We start from the raw sequence: 22,113 nt of genomic DNA, 5'->3' as shown, positions 1-22,113 counted from the left end.
ATAAAAGGGGTCTTTTAAGTCCACAGGTGATAAGCGTGAGGCTCGGATTCATTCCTTCTATTAGTCCGCTCTTCACCACGGTGTGAACAAGAACGATTCACTCTACTAAAACAAACAATTGGAAAATGAGGCAGTCTTACATTGTGCCAACTTAACTGTCCATAGTGGTAGAGCGTGTTCACCCCCTGGACATTGTGTACTGAAGTTTGCACTTGTTCTCATAAGTGTCCTAATCTCAAACAATTTGTTATTCTTCAATTTGCTAGCTCAATAAGTAAGATGGCTAAGAAAGCCATGTTCTCTGAAAGATACTCACAATTTATGTGTAGTTTGTCTCGGCTTGGAACATGCTCAGGCGGCCCTTGTTCGAACCAGTCTGTGTACGCATTGCCACCTACTGCGTGCAAACTCCATGGAAAGACGTGTAGCCTTCTTGAGGAAACTTGGAGTTACCAACGGCTACTTTCCTTTCCCGGATGCCATTACCTCGGCTGAGATGGAGGTGCAGGAAGCCGGAGAGAGACTTGGGGCTGTGGTCGGAACAGGTGGAACTAGCATCCCAACAGGGCGATAGTGAGACAGCTGGTTACATACAGGGCCCAGGTTCGGATGATGACTTGGTGTCTCTGGACGGCTCCGGGGGTTTCTCTGTTGGCGAAGAGGACTTAGTTCCGGGACAGCCACCTCCTCATGCTACGGGAGTAGCAGGGGAAAACCTTGTATCTAACACACAGTTCATAGAACTGTGCCGCAGGGCGGCTTTGTGTTTGGAGGTGAAGTGGCTGTGCCCACCCCCGCGGCTGAAGTCATCAAGATTCGGTGGAAAGTGCCTGCTCCCTGTGACTGCCACAGTCAAGCACCACCAACCCATTTCCAGATTTTGTAGAAGAATTGACAACAACCTGGTCCAACCTGCATTCAGCTAATCTGATGCTGCATGGGTGTGCCACCTTCATGGATCTGGAAGGGATGTAGGGGGCAGGGCTGGTGCACCCGCCTCTGGTGGATGGCAAGCTAGCTGGCTACCTAGCTCCGTTGGATAACAAGGGCGTGGGTAATGCGAATCCTACGCTCTCTAACAGGAACGGTCTCTTTTCGGCTGCTCAGCTGGAAAAAGTTTATCGTGCAGAATGGGTGGCTGCCCAATCCCTGTCATCTCCCACTATGCTGCAGGTCTACCAGACAGAGTTGCTGGAGGAGCTGGTCACAGATTTGGCTGCAGTAGAGCCCCATGCTTTTTTCTCTATTGAAGGTCCAGGCTGTGTAAGGCAACGAACGGGTGGTTACTTTGAAGAATCTAAAATATAACACTTTTTGGGTTAGTACACAATTCCATATGTGTTATTTCATAGTTTAGATGTCTTCACTATTATTCTACATTTTAGAATAAGGCTGTAACGTAACAAAATGTGGAAAAAGTTAAGGGGTCTGAATACTTTCCGAATGCACTGTAGCAGCAAGGGTTACCTAGCGGTGTACTCGCCCACTCTACCAGAGGTCTGGCAGCGTCTTTTAAGGGTTGACTATAGAAAATATTTGTGCTGCGGCGAATTGTCACACACTTGTGAGGTTTTATCGCTTGGATGTCAGTGCTCCCAGTGTAGCACCACAGTGTGCTTAATGCTGTGACAGGGGAAAGTCACTAGGCAGCTTGCCGGGTGCGCAATACCCAAACTGCCACATCTTGTGCCTGCAGCTCTGTTCTGTAAGCTTGCAATGAGTCACTCAGCCACAGAGCAGGAGGGGAGGTCCGAGCCGGCCGGGAGGAAAGGGGACAGTGCGAGTCATATGTTGGGGAAAAGGAGGAGAGTAGGGTCAAAGAAGCGGAATCAGGAGACAGGAGAGAGAAGGATTTAGCAGAAGGAAGAGATGATAGGATAGAAGAGGCAATGCAAATAGTCTGGGTAGCCATTTGAGTGGAGCTAGAGTCTATCAATACTAATTTATCCAGCATATTCCCTAGGTATCCCTGACAAGTTAATTAAGACAATTAACCAAGCCAAGTTGAACTTTACATGGAAAATACACAACATTATTTAAGAAAAGAGGATATTGTAAAGTCAGAATGCAATTGACTTCGAACCAATGAATGGTACCATCAGATTAAAATCGTTAATGTTTTATTAGAAAATATGAAAGATTTTGGTTAGATGTTCAGCTGGCGCAGCACCATCTTGTTGTCAGAACCTGATAATATCAGGATGTAGGATGGGACATAAACCCAACAACTTCAAAAACTAATTTCTACGAACGGTGGAAAAAACATCACCGAATACATTACAATCAGCTCCATACTACTTGTCAAACATAAGTGAGTGCTACGGGGCGATAGTCATTTAGCTCAGTTACCTTAGCTTTCTTGGGAACAGGAACAATGGTGGCCCTCTGGAAGCATGTGGGAACAGCAGGCTCCTTCACTGCAGCCAACGTGAGTAAAACATTTAAACGTGTTAACCCTCGCAAGGCTGCCGGCCCAGACGGCATCCCTAGCCGCGTCCTCAGAGCATGCGCTGACCAGCTGGCTGGTGTGTTTTAAGGACATATTCAATCAATCCTTATCCCAGTCTGCTGTTCCCACATGCTTCAAGAGGGCCACCATTGTTCCTGTTCCCAAGAAAGCTAAGGTAACTGAGCTAAATGACTATCGCCCCGTAGCACTCACTTCCATCATCATGAAATGCTTTGAGAGACTAGTCAAGGACCATATTACCTCCACCCTAGACCCACTCCAATTTGCTTACCGCCCTAATGGGTCCACAGACGACGCAATCACACTGCACACTGCCCTAACCCATCTGGACAAGAGGAATACCTATGTAAGAATGCTGTTCATCGACTACAGCTCAGCATTTAACGCCATAGTTCCCTCCAAACTCATCATTAAGCTCGAGACCCTGGGTCTCGACCCCGCCCTGTGCAACTGGGTTCTGGACTTCCTGACGGGCCGACCCCAGGTGGTGAGGGTAGGAAACAACATCTCCACCCCGCTGATCCTCAACACTGGGGCCCCACAAGGGTGCGTTCTCAGCCCTCTCCTGTACTCCCTGTTCACCCATGACTGCGTGGCCATGCATGCCTCCAACTCAATCATCAAGTTTGCAGACGACACAACAGTAGTAGGCCTGATTACCAACAATGACGAGACCCTGGGAGTGTGGTGCCAGGAAAATAACCTCACACCCAACGTCAACAAAGGAGCTGAAAAAGCAGTGGGAGCACCCCCCATCCACATCGACGGGACTGCAGTGGAGAAGGTGGAAAGCTTCAAGTTCCTCGGCATACACATCACTGACAAACTGAAATGGACCACCCACACAGACAGTGTGGTGAAGAAGGTGCAACAACGCCTCTTCAATCTCAGGAGGCTGAAGAAATTTGGCTTGGCACCGAAAACCCTTATAAACTTATACAGATGCACACTTGAGAGCATCCTGTCGGGCTGTATCACTGCCTGGTACGGCAACAATCTGCCCAACGCATCACTGGGGAAAAACTACCTGCCCTCTATGGTGGTTTTTCAGTAGCATATTGTGAAGTAATAATGTAATGAACAGAATCATTAAAGCTTTAATTAAAGGAACCTGTAACCACACCTGTAAAGCATAAGAAAAAACAATATACAAAAGAAAGACACACATTGTAATCCAGATGCATGCATAGATAAGAAATGTCTTAATCAATATAATGAATGTACTTATGACTATAGCCTGGTGGGTGCTGATATAATCTATATAATGAATGAACTTGTGACTGCAGCCTGGTAGAGGCCCCTATAATTTTTTTTAACAAAAATGTCATAGTTGCGCCACCAACATAATCGGTTCAGTGATTTGGAGAGTGTGAAATTATTTGTAGAGGCGGGAAAAAGCCTGCCTCAAAGAAGAACTTAGGGTAGGAAAACAATAGTGGCGCGAAGCCAAAAATAGTTGATTATTAACATAAAGAGGAGTAACTATGTATGTGATGTAAGGATGAAAACTGTATAAAAGGAGTGTGCAGAGGCTGGGAAGACAGTTGATCCATGGACCAGCTCAGCTTTTTACATTGTAATAAATTCTACTTTGATTTCACAAGTTCTAGTATCTGAGAAATATTATTGGACCAATATTTATACGACACTTCCAGGACACCTACAGCATCCGATGTCACAGGAATGCCAAAAAGATCATAAATGACAACAACCACCCAAGCCACTGTCTGTTCACTTCGCTATCATCCAGAAGGCGAGGTCAGTACAGGTGCATCAAAGCTGGGACCGAGAGACTGAAAAACAGCTTCTATCTCAAGGCCATCAGACTGTTAAATAGCCATCACTAGCACATTAGACTCTGCTGCCCTATATACATAGACTTCAGTAGTTATGGTAGTGGTCATTAGTTTTGGCAAGTAGTTGTGTGGTTCAATTAGTTGTGGTCAATAGTTGTGTGGTTGTGGTCAATAGTTATGGTCAGGGGTTTTTGTAAGTAGTTGTGCGCTTCAGTAGTTATGGTCAGCCGTTGTGTTCAGTAGTTTTGTGGTTGTGATCAGTAGTTGTGGTCGGTAGTTGTGTGGTTGTGGTCAGTAGCTGTGGTCGGTAGTTGTGTGGTTGTGGTCAGTAGTTGTGGTTCAGTAGTTGTGGGCAGTATATGTGTGGTAGTGGTCAGATGTTGTGGTTAGTAGTTTTGTGGTTGTGGTCTGTAGCTGTGTGGTCAGTGTTTGCTCCTTGGAGTTGACTAGCTAGCCTGTTCAGTAGCTTCACACAGTTAGCTTTACCAGAGTTAGCTTAGTTTAGCCAGCTACTGTACTGTAGCTGAATAAGTCCTCTCTTCCTGTCAGCTCCTCGTTGGTTGATGTTGGTGTAAGTGAGGACTTGGTGGACTGTGTATTCTTTAGGTTAGGTTTTACTTTGTGTTCGCTACCGTGTGCTGGAAAGGGCACAGAAGACAGACAGGTAGGATTCCAGTTGAGGTGGTTTAATAACGCTGAAGATGCACAAGCACAGAACAGCACCGCACAGTATATATAGTATGGATGGGCTAATGCACTTAGTGGTCTGGCAACTTGCTTCGACCAAAGTGTGTGTGTGTGGTATATCAACAAGGACACACACTGGCCTTGGCTAACAATGAAAGCTAACTGGTGGGAAAACAAGGATGGCTGGAACTTTTTCTCACTTGACTTCTCTCGAGCTGGAGATCACCCAGCATGCTCTGCTCCACTTCAGCGGTGGGCGGAGCTACAGCTCTGATATGATGAACTAAGATTACTGATATAATTAACTACAAATACTTCACAGACTTTTGTACAGTTGGCGTGGGAAGATGGTCAATTCAGTCTGACACTCAAACCAGCTTGCAAACAATATAAGCATAGAGCTCTCATCTAATTGGCCAGTAAGCCATCAATCATAAATGTAACAAGATATGTCATGGCTAGAAGGCATCCAGCTTTTGTCAAATTAAAGTCAGATTCGATTTTTCACGGCAGGTTAGGACAATTAACGTAGCAGGTTAGGACAATTAGGTTAAGATTAGGAAAAGGGTTACGAGTTAAAAAATAACGTCAAAAGTAGATTTATTTTTTAACTTAACAAAATCTGAAGCCCTTCTTCTTCAAGGTTTAGTGGAAATGTACACTCAATGTGTATTTGCGCCACCTACTGTTCTGGGTAGTAAAAAATACCCCAAATACAAAATATGTTTTGGATGAACAAATTCATACTAAAACAAAAGGCTGTACCATTCAGATCCCTACAGAGGCTCAGGAACCTGGGGGGGGGACCTCTTCATCCAGTACTCCCTGTAACATTTGGGATGTTAAGTCTCCTGGAGATCCAGAAATCTATTTGCCGCCTTCACAATGATGTCTCGCTTCTTAATGGTTTTGTTAGTTTGACTAGTGCAATGTATCACTTGCGCTATAAACACAACAAAGTCCACCTTCTTCACTATTAGTGTGTCGGGATCCTTCTCCTGCATGGCATTCACTGCAGACTGTGGGACATCCACTACCATGTCCTCTACTCACTCCTTCAGCTATTTTCACTGCCTCCACATAAGAGACCTGCTGGATGGCCCTGATCCTAGCTACTGCAACCTCCTTTATCCGTACAGAGCACTCCGGGAACGTGATTCCCATCACAACATGCTTCATCTGACTCAACTACTACATATGTATTCCTTCAACAAACACTTGACACGTCCAAAGTTTTTACAATTGTAACACTGGCTTCGGTACATATGGTCTCACCCCATATCTCTTTACATAAGTTGGGAGAACCACTTAATCAAACGACAGTAAAACCGATAGGCTTTGCTCCTTCTTTGCGTCTTTCATTCAATTCAAGGGAAGTGCATCTATCCACTCCTGGAATGTTATTCCTAAACCACACAGCCTCTATGTCCAACAAGACACCAGAGATGACACCTTTAACTGGTGCCCTACTCTGAAAAGCATAGCTTTCCACATCATATGTCGACATGTTGAGCCACAGAGCTTTTGACACGCACGAAATCAACATCATACCGCTCCTGTCCTGGTCACTCTGACCAATTCCACTTTACCCAATTCGTCCTTCACCATCTTCGAGACCATCTTAGAGACCGCAAACTGGTCACCCCAAAAAAATCCTTCCTCATGAATCGCACTCCAACCATAAACTGCTGGTAATTTCTAACTTTAGCCATTTTTACTCCACTCTTCTTCACCATCGTCCACTCATTCTCACCAACTGTACTGGGCCAAGAGAATCACACAATACTTCCACCATTGCTCCTCTAGTCATCCCTCGGACTCCCTCGCTCTTTGCTGTGAAAGATGGGAGTTTGTGATCTCGAAATAGCCCCCATATTTTTGGCATTCCAGCACTGCTTTTGCTTCACCAACTTTTTCTCAATTTCGTCCGCATATCTGGATCCCTTCTAGCCATACCCTGATATATACAGTGGCGAACCAACCGAACACTTTTTCGCGGCAAGGAGTTTCTATGACCCGCCCCTTTCAAACGAACAATTGATTGGCAGTATTTTCTGTGTCATTGGTCTGAGACTGGAATTTATTCGTTTGAATAATAGTCGTCATGGTAACGTTCGTATTCAGCCTCCATTTTGTTAGCCACTTTCCTTTTTTCCCAAAATATGTTACCTTCCCGCCAGAATAGTACATTCACTAATCATATCAATGACATAAATGGATTCAAATAATCAAAAGGGTTGGTTATAACGTAGCGGCTGTGCTACAACGGCATTAAATGAGTACGTTGGTGGACTGTAGTTTATGGTCTGCCTGGCCGGTTCGATGCAAAGGTTTGGAAACACGCGCCATTTTGTGAAATTTACACAAAAAAGCCTTAAAGAGAACAGGGTCTTCAGGTTTGTAGTCGTCATTTTTAATCATGATTTGGAAGCAATGCTGCTCTCGTTACAATTAATGTGTCGATCAGCTAACAGTATACATGCCTAGCTGCATCGAAATGTTGGTTTCCCTATGGAATACATTTCTGCCGTTGACCGCGTTGGATAGTTGACTGAGGCGCTGTTGATTTGGAAAAAGAATTGACATCTATTCAGAGGAGTGAGGGTTGTACGTTGGGAAATCTGGGGGGCTCCATGGAGAAGAGACTGTATTCAATACATCGCCGTAAGGCATTGGGGATTGTAAATGAGGATATTTTTCTGGAATAGGAAGACTGACAGGCAGCGACAAAGGTAAGTTTGCGCTGTAACTTTGACTAGCCAGTCACATTGCTATCATTGTAAACAGACACAGCAAGCTAGCCAGCTAACGTTACAGCTAGCTTTAGCGCCAAATAAGCTAGATAGTTAGCTAACGTTAGCTGGCAACGGTCTAACCAACGTTATAGAATGTTCACTCTTTTGGTTGGAAAACGTGCACCCCCATATAAATGTAACAATTAACATTAGGCTTATGTATCGTTAATCACATTGCTAGTTCGCTAACGGTTTAGGCCATGCTGGTGTAGTTGGCTAACTGTCACTTTCCATTGCCACAGTTAACAAGTTAGAACGTTAACCTAGCCTTAATCCATTCCAGTAACGTTAGGTTAGCTAGCTAACGTGTTAACTACTTCAATTCAGCTGGCAAACTTGGATAGTTAGCTAAATGTGAAAACTTAGCGTAGCAGCTACAAATGTCATTCCGTGGAAGGAAGTATTGCTAGTCTACGTTTAATTAGTTAACTCTGGTCCTTTGCTCTTTTAACAAGCTAAAGTTAGGTCATGTTAAGTTAGCTAGAAGTGTGGCACACACGTAGATAGCTAACGTTAGCAAGCCTGCTAACGTTACTAGCTACCTAACATTACTGCTTGTTAGCAAGTAATTAACGTAGCTAAGCTAGCTAACATTAAGCGGTCTTGTAGTTAAGTAACACAATTGACAAGGTAACGTAAACTAGCTACAAATACACCTCAGGCACATGGGTTCAATAGAGACAATCTTAATCATACGTTGCCTTCCAGCTAACTTGGTTTGTCAGCAAACATACTAGCCAGCTGGTTAACTTGACAAGTTGTCAGTTGCCACAGAGATGCGGGCATGGATTGATGGCCAGCTAGTCATAAGGATGTGGAGTTTATCCACTTCAAAGCATTCTTTCTTGATACTGCGTTATCAACTAGCTAACGTATTTAACTTGGCCTGTAACGTTAGTTAATGCTAACTAGCAAGCTAGCGAATGTTTATCCGGTCCCTCGATAGCTCAAGTTTGCGTCCTTGGCCTCCCAACTGCTTGAAGCCTTCTAGCTAGTATAGATGAGCACGGCATAGATTCACTATGCTTTTTAAAAATGTATTAACAGCCACAAGGTCATTCATTAGTGGGTACGCTCATAAACACAATTGAATGCGAATATGCTAATGTGTCTAAGTGTGTCCTGTGATGGAGTTGGCTAGCAAAGTTCGATAGTTAACTAACATGTTGACCCTAGTCAAGTGTAATCATGGCCATTGTTCAATTGGACTGATGGTAGACACCGACTTGGCTATTTACTAATTGAAATTGAATGAGGAATTTCGTAGCTGACACGAATAGTTGAATGTAAGTTCCACATCACAAAATTAACATTACACAATAAGATGTCAAAAATATACACTGACTGAAGCAGCAAGTTCAGTAGGGAAAACTAAACAAACCTCACGTTACTAATTTGAGGAGAACTCAGAAGAGGTAGCCCACCTCTGCTGTCAATAAAGTAGGCATACCCATGACTTTGTAAATGTAAATTTGTACAAAGCCTGTACTAGTGTGTTTTTGATGAGTCAAATACGTTTTGTAGAGCGCTTAATGGCTTTTATTTTTAATTCAGAAATTGAACGATTTTAGGAGAATATAACTTGAGTAAATTCCTCCTCTTCAAAGGTCTTGGAGAAGGCCCATATTTTACATGTAGGCCAGACCAGGATAACCAGTCAACTGATAGCAGCATCATTGCTATGTAGTAGCACCTGTTCACCATGACGTTTTCCGTTCCTAGTCATTCCTTTAATTCCTTGGTAACTTATGTCTAATATAACAGCTACAAGAGTATTGCACAGCAAGAGCAAAGCACCTCTTTGAATAGTAAAGTGTGCGACTGGTATGGATGATCTCAGGTTGGCCTTTGTTTGAAGTTTAACTGGTGGGTCAATCAGTTATCTTATGACGCTATTGGCTAATTTTATTTAAAGGGGCTTCTGGTTCATTCATGGCATGGTTAGTTTCTTGGAAACAGAATGACCTCAGGGACACATTCTCTAACTATCTAGGCTACTTATAGAACCATTCTATGCTGAGTGTACTTTACAGTAAACATTTACATTCTCCCTGCCTTTGACTTCATTCACAGCTGCAAACTCCTCAACAAGTGACTCATATGGTCATCTGTGTCCCAAGATTACTACCAGTAATTTCTATGCTGGTTCATATTTGACTGTGTATGGGTGATATCCATGAAAGTAAAAACAGCTATTTTCAATAACACGAGTCTAATAAATGGATTAGCTGACATCACAAACTATTTGTGTGCTTCCATGGGCAGAAGTCAGCATGTTGCTATTCTGGATGGCCAGATTGCTCAGTAGCCTTGGTTTCGCAAACGATTGCGTCGCCTGGTTCACCAACTACTTCTCTGATAGAGTTCAGTGTGTCAAATCGGAGGGCCTGCTGTCCGGACCTCTGGCAGTCTCTATGGGGGTACCACAGGGTTCAATTCTTGGGCCAACTCTTTTCTCTGTATACATCAATGATGTCGCTCTTGCTGCTGGTGAATCTCTGATCCACCTCTATGCAGACGACACCATTCTGTATACTTCTGTCCCTTCTTTGGACACTGTGTTAACAACCCTCCAGATGAGCTTCAATGCCATACAACTCTCCTTCCGTGGTCTCCAACTGCTCCTAAATACAAGTAAAACTAAATGCATGCTCTTCAATCGTTCGCTGCCTGCACCTGCCCGCCTGTCCAGCATCACTTCTCTGGACGGTTCTGACTTAGAATTTGTGGACAACTACAAATACCTAGATGTCTGGTTAGACTGTAAACTCTCCTTCCAGAATCACATCAATCATCTCCAATCCAAAGTTAAATCTAGAATTGGCTTCCTATTTCGCAACAAAGCATCCTTCACTCATGCTGCCAAACATACCCTCGTAAAACTGACTATCCTACCAATCCTCGACTTCGGCGACGTCATTTACAAAATAGCCTCCAATACCCTACTCAACAAGCTGGATGCAGTCTATCACAGTGCCATCCGTTTTGTCACCAAAGCCCCATATACTACCCACCACTGCGACCTGTACGCTCTCGTTGGCTGGCCTTCGCTTCATAATCGTCGCCAAACACATTGGCTCCAGGTCATCTACAAGACCCTGCTAGGTAAAGTCCCCCCTTATCTCCTGCGCTCCAGCAGGTATATCTCTCTGGTCACCCCTAAAGCCAACTCCTCCTTTGGTCGATTCTCCTTCCAGTTCTCTGCTGCCAATGACTGGAACGAACTACAAAAATCTCTGAAACTGGAAACACTTATCTCCCTCACTAGCTTTAAGCACCAGCTATCAGAGCAGCTCCCAGATCACTGCACCTGTACATAGCCCATCTATAATTTAGCCCAAACTACTACCTCTTCCCCTACTGTATTTATTTATTTAATTTATTTAGCTCCTTTGCACCATATTATTTATATTTTAACTTTTAACTTTTTTCAAATTACAAATCTACCATTCCAGTGTTTTACTTGCTATACTTTATTTACTTTGCCACCATGGCCTTTTTTGCCTTTACCTCCCTTATCTCACATAATTTGCTCACATTGTATATAGTCTTATTTTTTTCCTACTCTATCATTGATTGTATGTTGTTTTACTCCATGTGTAACTCTGTGTTTTTGTATGTTGTCGAACTGTTTTGCTTTATCTTGGCCAGGTCGCAATTGTAAATGAGAACTTGTTCTCAACTTGCCTACCTGGTTAAATAAAGGTAAAATAAAATAAAAATTCCTAGCAAGAATGACAAACTGTCATGTAGGGAATCTTAAGTAGCTCGTTTCATCTTGTTCATGATACCATGTCTTGTTTTTGAGGTGTTTTGATGGATTTCATATCAATGTTAAAATTTGCTCGCTAGCTAACCAACAACTGTAACTATGTATTTGAGACAAGTGCTCATTGTGTGATTATATATATATTTTTTTACATTGTTGACAAGCAATATTTAAGCTCCAATGTAAGCCACCCTGTCTGTTTTGCCCCATAGTTGCACTTGTGTTGGTTGTTGCTAAACAACCAACCATTTATGAACATTACATTGAACATGAATGAGAATGGCTTGTGCACTTACACATATAATTTATTAAACTTTTATAGCTCTTTTCATTAGACAGAATCTCAAAGTGCTTGTAAAGCAAAATAAATCATTTTTAAAAATCTATATTGGCTACAACATTAGCTAGATCAAGTCTGTTTGAGTGCTTCTTCTACCCAGGTCACACGTGTGCACGTAAACGGATGCTGCTGCAGCAATGTTGGAATGGTTTTAAAATGAATCTAGGTTTAACCTTTATTTGCTCTATATCATGATCGGTTGAGGTTCCATGACTCTCTCTTTGATCGAATGTCTAATTGTATACTTTTCTCAAGTCCTCTCTTAGCCCTGCAATTGACCCCATGTCAAGTCCTGCCCTCCTTACCTCCTGTTTCTACCCAGTTCAACATTTTCCCAGGAAGCTCAATCCCCAATTCAAACCAATGGAGAAATACCCTCTGATCTTAAACTGTGTTTTTAATACACAATGAAATTAAACAGACTGCCCCTTGCAAGTCAGGAGATTCTGGTATGTTGTGGTGGACTGTCATTGAAATCACTTCACTACTTTTCTAATAGTACATCAGTGATTCATATTTTCTGCAAACATTTTGAAGAAGTAGCCTACGGCAAGGGAATTAGCCTTTGTTTTGTGTAGCCAGTTAGCATGAGGAAACAGTCATTTATAAAGGCTTTCACAAAAAAACGTCCCTATTAAATGTTGACTACAAAGTAGGCCTATGTGGCAAAATTATCATGATGACTTGTATCAATCTGAGGGCCGTTTGTTTCGCAAACTCACCCATCACATGTGTACTATAGAAACACTGCAAGCCAAACAAGTCTTTTGCTAGGTGTGTACTTGAATTCAAGGTAGACTCAGTGATATGATGCAGAAAGTAAACAGAATATTGGGTCAATTTCCGCAACAACTAAGAGCGTTGAAGCGCAAGGCTCAACTTCTCCTCCGTTTTGGTGCCCTAGCTAGAACGGCGTGAAGCGAACCCGTGCACATGCGTAGATACTGTGTGTGTAACTGTTTGAGAGTGATACTGTGTGGTTTAAGCATTGTGTGGACCATTTCTTTGGGGGGGGTTAGCCAGTCAATCAAAAGTCCAACATTATTTGACAAAAGACACATTCAGTGCTCTGCCCTGTTTTTTGGGTTCCGGGGTCTCCCCGGATAATTTTTGTGTAGAAGGACTGAAGCTCAGTTCTCACATTTTACTGAAATGAATGAAAATAAAACTATACTGACTAGAGGTCGACCGATTATGATTTTTCAACGCCGATACCGATTATTGGAGGACCAAAAAAGCCGGTATCGATTAATCCGCCGATTTTTTTTTTTAATTTTATTTTTTATTTATTATTTATTATATATTTTTTTTAATGACAGTTACAACAATACTGAATGAACACTTATTTTAACTTAATATAATACATCAATAAAATCTATTTAGCCTCAAATAAATAATGAAACATGTTCAATTTGGTTTAAATAATGCAAAACAAAGTGTTGGAGAAGAAAGTAAAAGTGCAATATGTGCCATGTAAGAAAGCTAATGTTTAAGTGCCTTGCTCAGAACATGGGAACATATGAAAGCTAGTGGTTCCTTTTAACATGAGTCTTCAATATTCCCAGGTAAGAAGTTTTAGGTTGTAGTTATTATATTATTATAGGAATTATAGGACTAATTCTCTCTATACGATTTGTATTTCATATACCTTTGACTATTGGATGTTCTTATAGGCACTTTATTGCCAGTGTAACAGTATAGCTTCCATCCCCCAGTATAGCTTCCATCCCTCTGGGCTCAAACCAGGAACACATCGACAACAGCCACCCTCGAAGCAGCGTTACCCATGCAGAGGAAGGGAAAAAACTACTCCAAGCCTCAGAGCGAGTGACGTTTGAAACGCTATTAGCGTGCACCCGGCTAACTAGCTAATCATTTCACATTGGTTACACCAGCCTAATCTTGGGAGTTGATAGGCTTGAAGGGGTGGGTATAATTTGTGGAACGTTCCAACAGGAATCTGTTCCAAAAAACGTAAAGTAAAAGGTTGCCAACCAACAACTTATACAAAGTAGCAACGCATACAAACCTAGCTAACTAGCTGCCGAATAGGCATCAACTCGCCACGTAGCTTATTCTTAATGTTTGTCCATAGGCAAACAGACATGTGAGGACAGACATTTTTCGGAATAAACGTGATGAGTGAAAAACGCAATGAAATAGACCACTCCCTACCCGGTATCTTATTCTGCCGCTATACAACTTTGTATGCATTGTTTTTTGGAAACCTTGTTATTGACGAAGTTTTTTGAATAGATTCCTGTTGGATCGTTCCACAAATTATACCCACCCAGGTTGAAGTCATAAACAGCGCAATGCTTGAAGCACAGCGAAGGGCTGTTTGAATGAATGCTTACGAGCCTGCTGCTGCCTACCACCGCTCAGTCAGACTGCTCTATCAAATCATAGACTTAATTATAATATAATAAACACACAGAAATACGACCCTTGGGTTATTAATATGGTCGAATCTGGAAACTATCATCTCGAAAACAAAAGTTTTTTTCTTTCATTGACATACGGAACCGTTCCATATTTTATCTAACGGGTGACTAAGTCTAAATATTCCTGTTAGGTATTGATGTTTATGGTTAGGTACATTGGTGCAACGACAGTACTTTTTTTCGCAAATGCGCTTGTTAAATCAACACCCGTTTGTCGAAGTAGGCTGTGATTCAATGAAAATTAACAGGCACCGCATCGATCATATGCAACGCAGGACACGTTAGATAAACTAGTAATATCATCAACAATGTGTCGTTAACTAGTGATTATGTTAAGATTGATAGTTTTTTTGCTAGCTAACAACTTACCTTTGCTTCTTACTGCCCTCGTGTTACAGGTAGTCAGCCTGTTAATCCTTGTGGAGTGCAATGTAATGCAGGTGGTTAGAGCGTTGGACTGGTAACCGAAGGTTGCAAAAACGAATCCCCCCCCCCCCCCGAACAAGGCAGTTAACCTCTCTCGGGTATGTGGGACGACATCGTCCCACCTAGTCAACAGCCAGTGGAATCCCATGGCGCGTTATTCAAATACCTTAGAAATGCTATTACTTCAATTTCTCAAACATATGACTATTTTACAGCATTTTAAAGACAAGACTCTCGTTAATCTAACCACACTGTCCGATTTCAAAAAGGCTTTACAACGAAAGCAAAACATTAGATTATGTCAGCAGAGTACCCAGCCAGAAATAATCAGACACCCATTTTTCAAGCTAGCATATAATGTCACATAAACCCAAATCACAGCTAAATGCAGCACTAACCTTTGATCTTCATCAGATGACAACCCTAGGACATTATGTTATACAATACATGCATGTTTTGTTCAATCAAGTTCATATTTATATCAAAAACCAGCTTTTTACATTAGCATGTGACGTTCAGAACTAGCATACCCCCCGCAAACTTCCGGTGAATTTACTAAATTACTCACGATAAAATTATAGATACAGAACTCCTCTATGCACTCGCTATGTCCGATTTTTAAAATAGCTTTTCGGTGAACGCACATTTTGCAATATTCTAAGTAGATAGCCCGGCATCACAGGGCTAGCTATTTAGACACCCAGCAAGTTTAGCCCTCACCAAAGTCAGATTTACTATAAGAAAAATGTTATTACCTTTGCTGTTCTTCGTCAGAATGCACTCCCAGGACTTCTACTTCAATAACAAATGTTGGTTTGGTTCAAAATAATCCATTGTTATATCCAAATAGCGGCGTTTTGTTCGTGCGTTCAAGACACTATCCGAAAGGGTAAAGAAGGGTGACGCGCCCGACGCGTTTCGTGACAAAAAAATTCTAAATATTCCATTACCGTACTTCGAAGCATGTCAACCGCTGTTTAAAATCAATTTTTATGCCATTTTTCTCGTTAAAAGCGATAATATTCCGACCGGGAAATCGTGTTTTAGTACAAAGAGAGAAAATAAAAACATGTTGTCGCCTCGTGCACGCGCCTCAGTCTGATGGTCCTCTGATAGACCACTTACCAAAGGCGCTAATGTTTTTCAGTCAGGGGCTGGAATTACATCATTCAGCTTTTTCCCGGGTTCTGAGAGCCTATGGGAGCCATTGGAGGTTTTTGCCTGCAATATGAGTTCTGTTATACTCACAGACACCATTCAAACAGTTTTAGAAACTTTAGGGTGTTTTCTATCCAAAGCCAATAATTATATGCATATTCTAGTTTCTGGGCAGTAGTAATAACCAGATTAAATTGGGTATGTTTTTTTTTTTATCCGGCCGTGTAAATACTGCCCCCTAGCCCTAACAGGTTAACATAATCACTAGTTAACTACACATGGTTGATGATATTACTAGTTAATCTAATGTGTCCTGCGTTGCATATAATCGATGCGGTGCCTGTTAATTTCTCATTGAATCACATCCTACTTCGACAAACGGGTGTTGATTTAACAAGCGCATTTGCAAAAAAAGCACTGTCGTAGCACCAATGTACCTAACCATACACATCGATGCCTTTCTTTAAAATCAATACACAAGTATATATTTTTAAACCTGCATATTTAGTTAATATTGCCTGCTAACATGAAATTGTGTCACTTCTCTTGCGTTCATTGTACGCAGTCAGGGTACATGCAACAGTTTGGGCCGCCTGGCTTGTTGCGAACTAATTTGCCAGAATTTTACGTAATTATGACATAACATTGAAAATTGTGCAATGTAACAGGAATATTTAGACTTAGGGATGCTAAAGTTACCGATGTGTTCCTGGTTCGAGCCCAGGTAGGAGCGAGGAGAGGGACGGAAGCTATACTCTTACACTGGCAATACTAAAGTGCCTATAAGAATATCCAATAGTCAAAGCTATATGAAATACAAATCGTATAGAGAGAAATAGTATAATCCTATAATAACTACAACCTAAAACTTCTTATGTAGCCACAATGCTCCATCAGGCAGGCGATAATGCTTATTACTAAAATATCAAACCTGCCTTATATGTTATTGGGCTCATTTCTGGAGAGGAATATTACATTTTAAAAACAGTTTAATATAGACTGTCATCATTGAGGGGGAATGGTTATATTTTTGTTTTACAAACAATCAGTGTACATCAGATTTTATGGTTGGCTATAATATTTAAAAATGTAAATTATTGAAAAAAAATTAAAGGTACTTGCCCAGACCGCAAATGAAACATGAAATCACCCACGATTGAAAATCTGCATGCAATAACTTGGCCCTGGCCAGTAATTCTCATACGGGCCAAGTAGTTTTTACTTAGTACTGGTCCGCTGTACAACTGGCAAATTAACATGAACGCCAAGCCCTGACTATGCTACATCAGTTGGGCAACAGGGAGTGGTGTAATGGACTGTAGTTGATCTGTGATCCGTACGGATCACCCCCCACGGTTCGGTACGCATGTGAACCGCGGATCAATTGCAAAGTTTAACCATCATAGTGTGAAAGAGTTTTACTGACGCTGTTACTTTTTAAAGTAATAATTCCCTAAATCTTGACGCAGAGTGGAGGTGAAAAGATAAAGACAGATGCGTGCTCTGATTTACTCTGAAGCCTGAAGGTTGATTTGATTATTTTTTTAAAGCAGTTGTGTGTAGTACTGTTCATGTGAACGGGGCATGTTGAATCCCAATGAATCAATCCTGGATGCTCGCGTTGCAAAGAAAAAAAGAGCAGTGACATCCATGGCTGGCGGAGGAGCTGAAGAACTGGAAAAGCCTCCCGCTTCATTTAAGTCTCATGTATGGGAGCATTATTGGCTTCCCTATGAAATAGGGGCGGCAGCGTAGCCTAGTGTTTAGAGCGTTGGACTAGTAACCCAAAGGTTACAAGATCAAATCCCCGAGCTGACAAGGTACAAGGCAGTTAACCCTTGGAAAATAAGAATTTGTTCTTAACTGACTAAAATAAAATAAAGGTATAAAAAAATATATATATTTAAATGATGACGGAAGAAGCGTGGTGGACAGCACCATTACGGTGCGTAGGCATTGTGCCACAAGAAAGCCGTATGATCATGGAAATACATTGAGCGTGGCCACACATTTAAAGCGTCATCACCCTGGTGTGTCAGTGACGGGATACAACTTCTCACCGCGGCATTTAAGCAGCCCTTTGCTCCAAAATCACCAAATCTTTTGGTATGTTTATCGCTGCAGGGTTAAAAAATATGGTGCAAGTGCTTGAGCCATGCTATGAAATCCCCTTGCGCACCCACTTCAGTATGAAGATCGTGCCAGATCTTTATGAACCAAGGCATCCTCTGTTGCCCTCACCACAGACGGGTGGACCTCCAGGGTAACGGAAAGCTACGTGACTGTTCACTACACCACAGAGGAGTGGGAGATGCTACAGTCCGGTGCTACAGACACACCCCCTATATGACAGTCACACAAGCACAAATCTGGCGCAGGAACTGCTAAGAGCAGTAGCAGAGTGCAAGCTAGGGAGGCCCAATGGCAATATCCCAATCACCACAGATAATGCCAAGAACCAAGTAAATGCAGTGATAGAAGTTGGACTGGGGCCACAGATATCACATGTGCAAAGCAAGCTCAATTTAGCATCCCAAATGGGAATCTCAGTGAACCAGATGGACCGCCTCCTTGGAAGGATCAGGAAGGTGGTTTCCTTTTTCCACCGAAGCACAACAGCCACTCATGTGCTTAAGACCAAGCAAGAAATGCTACAGCTACCGACTCACAAGCTCATACACGATGTCACAACAAGATGGAACTCCACTTATGACATGTTGGAGCGCTATCTTGAGCAGCAGGCAGCTGTATACTCTGCACTGACAGACAAGACTCAAAAGAAATTAAGACATCACCACCTTGTCTTATGATGTGAAAGTGGCAGGGGAGGTCCTCCTGGTGCTCAAACCCCTCAAAATGGTTACAACCCTATTGAGAACTGAAACTTCACCGTAAACCCGTGTCCATGATTCCACCTCTGAAAACAAGGATTCTACAATCCCTGGCTCCAAGTGAGGCAGACAGCACCATCACTAGAGATGTCAAGGCTGCCATTAGAGAGGATCTGAAGCCCAGATACACCCCTAATGTACAGGACTACCTTCAATGATCTACTGCACTGGATCCAAGGTTCAAGTCCCTGCCCGTTCAAGTTCAAGTCCCTGCCCTACGCCAGAGGACATACAGTGATCTCACCAGATTGTGAAAACTGAGGACGTAAAAAACAAAATATATACACACACACACACACACACACACACACACACACACACACACACACACACACACACACTGCAGTCTAATCTTAGTCTATGCTATTGCTATTAGAATCATCCATTTTTTATTTGGAATAATAATGGCTTTTATTAAATGTTATTTCCACAATTACAATTCTATGAAATATGAAAATAAATAATTTATTAGTTTAAAAGATCAAGTAATTTTTTCTGCAGGATCAAGCCACAGAGCCGACAAGAACAGACTCAGAAGCATCTCCTCCACAAAATAATTTGGCCATGAAGAAGCTTTTCGGGGAGACCTTTGCGAGCAAGGACACAGGCAAGACGTTTACCAACACCATCAAAGAGGAGGAGGCATCCTACAAGGCAGCATTCCAGTGGATGGTGATCCACTGGCATGGTGGAAAAGCAATGAGTGCAAATACCCTCACATTGCCATGATGGCAAGACGCTACCTGGCACTTCAGTTCCTAGCGAGAGGGTGTTCTCCACGGCAGGGGACATAGTGACTGCAAAGAGGTCTACCCTCTCCCCAGACAATGTAGACATCCTCATCTTTTTGAAAAATAATTTGAAGATATAAGCGCAGGTCTGCTTTGCTTTCTTTCTTTTACATGTGGAAACAGGCACATTTTTCATTCACTATTGTTCAAAGGAAGAAGGTATCATGCCTCATATTGCACATTAATTTAACAATTGAGTATTGAATATTTTATTTTAAGGTTTCATTTAAACATCGAAAAGTTCCTTGCTTTAAGTATCAGTGATCAGATCCGAACCGTGAGTTTTGTGATCCGTTGCTCCACTAGCTACAGGTGATAATGCTTATTGCATACCTGATAAGATGGACCATGCATAGGCTATTTGCATTGTCCAATATGTTTAAATAATTATTGGACACATTTCTGGAGGTGGAAGTTATATTTTACATGGTGTCAGTATTAGAGGTCGACCAATTAATCGGAATGGCCGATTAATTAGGGCCAATTTCAAGTTTTCATAACAAATCGGTAATCGGTATTTTTGGCCACCGATTTGCTGATTTTATTTTATGATTTTTTTTAATTAATTTTTTTACGCCTTTATTTAAGATAGTTATCATTCTTTTAGTTTACTGCGGAGCCCCTAGTCCCACTGTACATGCCTTAGATACCTCCTTTGTCCCACCTCCCACACATGCGGTGACCTCACCCAGTATAACCAGCGTGTCCAGAGATGCAACCTCTTATCATCACTCAGTGCCTGAGCTTACCTCCACTGTACCCACACACCACCATACCCCTGTCTGAACATTATGCCCTGAATCTATTCTACCACGGCCAGAAATCTGCTCCTTTTATTCTCTGTCCCCAACGCACTAGACGACCAGTTTTGCTAGCATTTAGCCGTACCCTCATCCTACTCCTCTGTTCCTCGGGTGATGTGGAGGCTAACCCAGTCCCTGCGTGTCCCCAGGCATTCTCATTTGTTGACTTCTGTAATCGAGAAAGACTTTGTTTCATGCATGTTAACATCAGAAGCCTCCTCCCTAAGTTTGTTTTACTCACTGCTTTAGCACACTCCGCCGTGTCTGAATCCTGGCTTAGGAAGGCCATCAAAAATTCAGATATTTCCATACCCAACTACAACATTTTCCGTCAAGATAGAACTCTAACCCTACCCCTAACCCAAAGGGGAAGAGTTAGCTTGCAAAGTTCTGTCATACTTTCCAGGTCTATGCCCAAACAGTTCGAGCTTCTAATTTTAAAAATGAATCTCTCCAGAAATGTCTCTCACTTTTGCCGCCTGTTATAGACCACCTTCTGCCCCCAGCTGTGCCCTGGACACCATATGTGAATTGATTGCCCCCCATCTATCTTCAGAGTTTGTTCTATTAGGTGACCTAAACTGGGATATGCTTAACCTGTTGGGGATAGGGGGCAGTATTTGCATGGCTGGATAAAAAACGTACCCGATTTAATCTGGTTACTACACCTGCCCAGTAACCAGAATACGCATATAATTATTGGCTTTGGATAGAAAACACCCTAAAGTTTCTAAAACTGTTTGAATGGTGTCTGTGAGTATAACAGAACTCCTATGGCAGGCCAAAACCTGAGAAGATTTCAAGCAGGAAGTGGCCTGTCTGAGAAGTAGTGTTTCATCTTGGCTCTTTTTATTGAAGACTCAGGATCTGTGCAATAACGTGACACTTCCTACGTCGTCCATAGGATCTCAGAGCCCGGGAAACCGTTGAACGATATCGAGGCAGGCTCTGGCTGAAACACTTTATCGCTTTTGGCAAGTGGCCACTGAGTACTATGGGCTTAGGCGCATGCCCGCTTCGACCGAATGGTTTCTTTTCCTTTGTCTGTTTATCTAAACGCAGATTCCCGGTCGGAATATTATCGCTTTTTTATGAGAAAAATGCCATAAAAATTTATTTTAAACAGCGGTTGACATGCTTCGAAGTACGGTAATGGAATATTTAGAATTCTTTTGTCACGAATTGCGCCATGCTCGTCACCCTTATTTAGCCTTTAGGATAGTGTCTAGAACGCACGAACAAAACGCCGCTGTTTGGATATAACGATGGATTATTTTGGACCAAACCAACATTTCTTATTGAAGTAGAAGTCCTGGGAGTGCATTCTGACGAAGACAACAAAGGTAAGAACATTTTTCTTATAGTAAATCTGACTATGATGAGTGCTAAACCTGCTGGGTGTCTAAATAGCTAGCCCTGTGATGCCGGGCTATCTACTGAGAATATTGCAAAATGTGCTTTCACCGAAAAGCTATTTTAAAATCGGACATATCGAGTGCATAAAGGAGTTCTGTATCTATAATTCTTAAAATAATTGTTATGCTTTTTGTGAACGTTTATCGTGAGTAATTTAGTAAATTCACCGGCAGTGTTCGGTGGGAATGCTAGTCACATGCTAGTCACATGCTAATGTAAAAAGCTGGTTTTTGATATAAATATGAACTTGATTGAACAAAACATGCATGTATTGTATAACATAATGTCCTAGGGTTGTCATCTGATGAAGATCATCAAAGGTTAGTG

General features: G+C 42.1%; 1 protein-coding gene across 5 annotated transcripts in view; it reads left to right on the top strand.

Annotated features, from left to right (window-relative positions):
* Positions 1 to 7,059: 7,059 nt before the first annotated feature.
* The window catches only part of LOC106603446 (dual specificity tyrosine-phosphorylation-regulated kinase 1A), a 48,686-nt gene continuing 33,632 nt past the window's right edge, over positions 7,060 to 22,113 (top strand). For 2 of the 5 annotated variants that reach the window (XM_045717167.1, XM_014197137.2), the window contains exon 1: positions 7,061 to 7,349. The gene's annotated coding sequence lies outside the window, so the exon portion shown is untranslated. Of the gene's footprint in view, positions 7,686 to 19,277; positions 19,654 to 22,113 lie in introns of all 5 variants that reach the window. The other 3 variants (XM_045717166.1, XM_014197136.2, XM_014197139.2) reach the window with 3 other exon arrangements.

Source organism: Salmo salar, chromosome ssa04 (genome assembly GCF_905237065.1).
Source record: "Salmo salar chromosome ssa04, Ssal_v3.1, whole genome shotgun sequence".
In the NCBI taxonomy this organism is placed as follows: Eukaryota; Metazoa; Chordata; class Actinopteri; order Salmoniformes; family Salmonidae; genus Salmo; species Salmo salar.
Note: the sequence above shows the minus strand (reverse complement) of the source record. Positions and strands in the feature narration are given on the sequence as shown.